Raw genomic sequence first — 4,059 nt, 5'->3', positions numbered from 1 at the left:
GATACTATATCACCACGCTTTGCTCTTTCGTCTATACAGGGAGCGCCTGCAGATTGCCAGACACGGGCCTTTAAAGATACTATATCACCACGCTTTGCTCTTTCGTCTATACAGGGAGCGCCTGCAGATTGCCAGACACACTCACAGCTTTTAAATGTCAAATCAGAATGTACAAAGTGGCTATAAGGATCACAAATGTAGTGCAGTAAAAAGATTAATATTTACTGTTGAAATGTAGAATACGTTAGCATAAAATTGAAAAGAAAATGATCGATGAGCTTAGGAATGATGAAAGCCATCATTTAACTGGATTTGTGTCATTTCTATACCGGCAAGTCATGATCTAGCTATTTCCTTCCCACCCTGTCGGTGTCCACTGAAAAGCAGCAGCGCCTCTGCTTTTTGTAAAGAGGAGTGAAAAAGCTTACAGCACCTGGTATTCCCAGGCGGTCTCCCATCCAAGTACTGACCAGGCCCGACCCTGCTTAGCTTCCGAGATCAGACGAGATCGGGCGTGTTCAGGGTGGTATGGCCGTAAGCAAATATTGCGCCTACCAAAGGGCCTTTTAAAGATACTATATCACCACGCTTTGCTCTTTCGTCTATACAGGGAGCGCCTGCAGATTGCCAGACACACTCACAGCTTTTAAATGTCAAATCAGAATGTACAAAGTGGCTATAAGGATCACAAATGTAGTGCAGTAAAAAGATTAATATTTACTGTTGAAATGTAGAATACGTTAGCATAAAATTGAAAAGAAAATGATCGATGAGCTTAGGAATGATGAAAGCCATCATTTAACTGGATTTGTGTCATTTCTATACCGGCAAGTCATGATCTAGCTATTTCCTTCCCACCCTGTCGGTGTCCACTGAAAAAGCAGCAGCGCCCTCTGCTTTTTGTAAAGAGGAGTGAAAAAGCTTACAGCACCTGGTATTCCCAGGCGGTCTCCCATCCAAGTACTGACCAGGCCCGACCCTGCTTAGCTTCCGAGATCAGACGAGATCGGGCGTGTTCAGGGTGGTATGGCCGTAAGCAAATATTGTGCCTACCAAAGGGCCTTTAAAGATACTATATCACCACGCTTTGCTCTTTCGTCTATACAGGGAGCGCCTGCAGATTGCCAGACACACTCACAGCTTTAAATGTCAAATCAGAATGTACAAAGTGGCTATAAGGATCACAAATGTAGTGCAGTAAAAAGATTAATATTTACTGTTGAAATGTAGAATACGTTAGCATAAAATTGAAAAGAAAATGATCGATGAGCTTAGGAATGATGAAAGCCATCATTTAACTGGATTTGTGTCATTTCTATACCGGCAAGTCATGATCTAGCTATTTCCTTCCCACCCTGTCGGTGTCCACTGAAAAAGCAGCAGCGCCTCTGCTTTTTGTAAAGAGGAGTGAAAAAGCTTACAGCACCTGGTATTCCCAGGCGGTCTCCCATCCAAGTACTGACCAGGCCCGACCCTGCTTAGCTTCCGAGATCAGACGAGATCGGGCGTGTTCAGGGTGGTATGGCCGTAAGCAAATATTGCGCCTACCAAAGGGCCTTTTAAAGATACTATATCACCACGCTTTGCTCTTTCGTCTATACAGGGAGCGCCTGCAGATTGCCAGACACACTCACAGCTTTTAAATGTCAAATCAGAATGTACAAAGTGGCTATAAGGATCACAAATGTAGTGCAGTAAAAAGATTAATATTTACTGTTGAAATGTAGAATACGTTAGCATAAAATTGAAAAGAAAATGATCGATGAGCTTAGGAATGATGAAAGCCATCATTTAACTGGATTTGTGTCATTTCTATACCGGCAAGTCATGATCTAGCTATTTCCTTCCCACCCTGTCGGTGTCCACTGAAAAAGCAGCAGCGCCCTGCTTTTTGTAAAGAGGAGTGAAAAAGCTTACAGCACCTGGTATTCCCAGGCGGTCTCCCATCCAAGTACTGACCAGGCCCGACCCTGCTTAGCTTCCGAGATCAGACGAGATCGGGCGTGTTCAGGGTGGTATGGCCGTAAGCAAATATTGCGCCTACCAAAGGGCCTTTTAAAGATACTATATCACCACGCTTTGCTCTTTCGTCTATACAGGGAGCGCCTGCAGATTGCCAGACACACTCACAGCTTTTAAATGTCAAATCAGAATGTACAAAGTGGCTATAAGGATCACAAATGTAGTGCAGTAAAAAGATTAATATTTACTGTTGAAATGTAGAATACGTTAGCATAAAATTGAAAAGAAAATGATCGATGAGCTTAGGAATGATGAAAGCCATCATTTAACTGGATTTGTGTCATTTCTATACCGGCAAGTCATGATCTAGCTATTTCCTTCCCACCCTGTCGGTGTCCACTGAAAAAGCAGCAGCGCCTCTGCTTTTTGTAAAGAGGAGTGAAAAAGCTTACAGCACCTGGTATTCCCAGGCGGTCTCCCATCCAAGTACTGACCAGGCCCGACCCTGCTTAGCTTCCGAGATCAGACGAGATCGGGCGTGTTCAGGGTGGTATGGCCGTAAGCAAATATTGCGCCTACCAAAGGGCCTTTAAAGATACTATATCACCACGCTTTGCTCTTTCGTCTATACAGGGAGCGCCTGCAGATTGCCAGACACACTCACAGCTTTTAAATGTCAAATCAGAATGTACAAAGTGGCTATAAGGATCACAAATGTAGTGCAGTAAAAAGATTAATATTTACTGTTGAAATGTAGAATACGTTAGCATAAAATTGAAAAGAAAATGATCGATGAGCTTAGGAATGATGAAAGCCATCATTTAACTGGATTTGTGTCATTTCTATACCGGCAAGTCATGATCTAGCTATTTCCTTCCCACCCTGTCGGTGTCCACTGAAAAAGCAGCAGCGCCCTCTGCTTTTTGTAAAGAGGAGTGAAAAAGCTTACAGCACCTGGTATTCCCAGGCGGTCTCCCATCCAAGTACTGACCAGGCCCGACCCTGCTTAGCTTCCGAGATCAGACGAGATCGGGCGTGTTCAGGGTGGTATGGCCGTAAGCAAATATTGCGCCTACCAAAGGGCCTTTTAAAGATACTATATCACCACGCTTTGCTCTTTCGTCTATACAGGGAGCGCCTGCAGATTGCCAGACACACTCACAGCTTTTAAATGTCAAATCAGAATGTACAAAGTGGCTATAAGGATCACAAATGTAGTGCAGTAAAAAGATTAATATTTACTGTTGAAATGTAGAATACGTTAGCATAAAATTGAAAAGAAAATGATCGATGAGCTTAGGAATGATGAAAGCCATCATTTAACTGGATTTGTGTCATTTCTATACCGGCAAGTCATGATCTAGCTATTTCCTTCCCACCCTGTCGGTGTCCACTGAAAAAGCAGCAGCGCCCTCTGCTTTTTGTAAAGAGGAGTGAAAAAGCTTACAGCACCTGGTATTCCCAGGCGGTCTCCCATCCAAGTACTGACCAGGCCCGACCCTGCTTAGCTTCCGAGATCAGACGAGATCGGGCGTGTTCAGGGTGGTATGGCCGTAAGCAAATATTGCGCCTACCAAAGGGCCTTTTAAAGATACTATATCACCACGCTTTGCTCTTTCGTCTATACAGGGAGCGCCTGCAGATTGCCAGACACACTCACAGCTTTTAAATGTCAAATCAGAATGTACAAAGTGGCTATAAGGATCACAAATGTAGTGCAGTAAAAAGATTAATATTTACTGTTGAAATGTAGAATACGTTAGCATAAAATTGAAAAGAAAATGATCGATGAGCTTAGGAATGATGAAAGCCATCATTTAACTGGATTTGTGTCATTTCTATACCGGCAAGTCATGATCTAGCTATTTCCTTCCCACCCTGTCGGTGTCCACTGAAAAAGCAGCAGCGCCTCTGCTTTTTGTAAAGAGGAGTGAAAAGCTTACAGCACCTGGTATTCCCAGGCGGTCTCCCATCCAAGTACTGACCAGGCCCGACCCTGCTTAGCTTCCGAGATCAGACGAGATCGGGCGTGTTCAGGGTGGTATGGCCGTAAGCAAATATTGCCTACCAAAGGGCCTTTAAAGATACTATATCACC

At 43.8% G+C, this 4,059-nt stretch overlaps 8 non-coding genes across 8 annotated transcripts; all 8 read right to left on the bottom strand.

Moving 5' to 3' along the window:
• Window positions 1-421: 421 nt before the first annotated feature.
• LOC129116449 (5S ribosomal RNA) lies at window positions 422-540 on the bottom strand. The gene has a single exon (XR_008533534.1). It is a non-coding gene; the product is annotated as a 5S ribosomal RNA (ribosomal RNA).
• A 379-nt stretch (window positions 541-919) lies between these two features.
• Window positions 920-1,038, bottom strand: LOC129116448 (5S ribosomal RNA). Its single transcript, XR_008533533.1, has one exon. It is a non-coding gene; the product is annotated as a 5S ribosomal RNA (ribosomal RNA).
• A 376-nt stretch (window positions 1,039-1,414) lies between these two features.
• LOC129116446 (5S ribosomal RNA) lies at window positions 1,415-1,533 on the bottom strand. Its single transcript, XR_008533532.1, has one exon. It is a non-coding gene; the product is annotated as a 5S ribosomal RNA (ribosomal RNA).
• A 377-nt stretch (window positions 1,534-1,910) lies between these two features.
• LOC129116453 (5S ribosomal RNA) lies at window positions 1,911-2,029 on the bottom strand. Its single transcript, XR_008533538.1, has one exon. It is a non-coding gene; the product is annotated as a 5S ribosomal RNA (ribosomal RNA).
• A 378-nt stretch (window positions 2,030-2,407) lies between these two features.
• On the bottom strand, window positions 2,408-2,526 carry LOC129116452 (5S ribosomal RNA). Its single transcript, XR_008533537.1, has one exon. It is a non-coding gene; the product is annotated as a 5S ribosomal RNA (ribosomal RNA).
• A 378-nt stretch (window positions 2,527-2,904) lies between these two features.
• LOC129116451 (5S ribosomal RNA) lies at window positions 2,905-3,023 on the bottom strand. Its single transcript, XR_008533536.1, has one exon. It is a non-coding gene; the product is annotated as a 5S ribosomal RNA (ribosomal RNA).
• Window positions 3,024-3,402: 379 nt separating this feature from the next.
• On the bottom strand, window positions 3,403-3,521 carry LOC129116450 (5S ribosomal RNA). Its single transcript, XR_008533535.1, has one exon. It is a non-coding gene; the product is annotated as a 5S ribosomal RNA (ribosomal RNA).
• A 377-nt stretch (window positions 3,522-3,898) lies between these two features.
• On the bottom strand, window positions 3,899-4,017 carry LOC129116445 (5S ribosomal RNA). Its single transcript, XR_008533531.1, has one exon. It is a non-coding gene; the product is annotated as a 5S ribosomal RNA (ribosomal RNA).
• Between the last annotated feature and the right edge of the window lie 42 nt (window positions 4,018-4,059).

This window comes from Anoplopoma fimbria, unplaced genomic scaffold (genome assembly GCF_027596085.1).
Source record: "Anoplopoma fimbria isolate UVic2021 breed Golden Eagle Sablefish unplaced genomic scaffold, Afim_UVic_2022 Un_contig_8646_pilon_pilon, whole genome shotgun sequence".
Classification (NCBI taxonomy): Eukaryota; Metazoa; Chordata; class Actinopteri; order Perciformes; family Anoplopomatidae; genus Anoplopoma; species Anoplopoma fimbria.
Note: the sequence above shows the minus strand (reverse complement) of the source record. Positions and strands in the feature narration are given on the sequence as shown.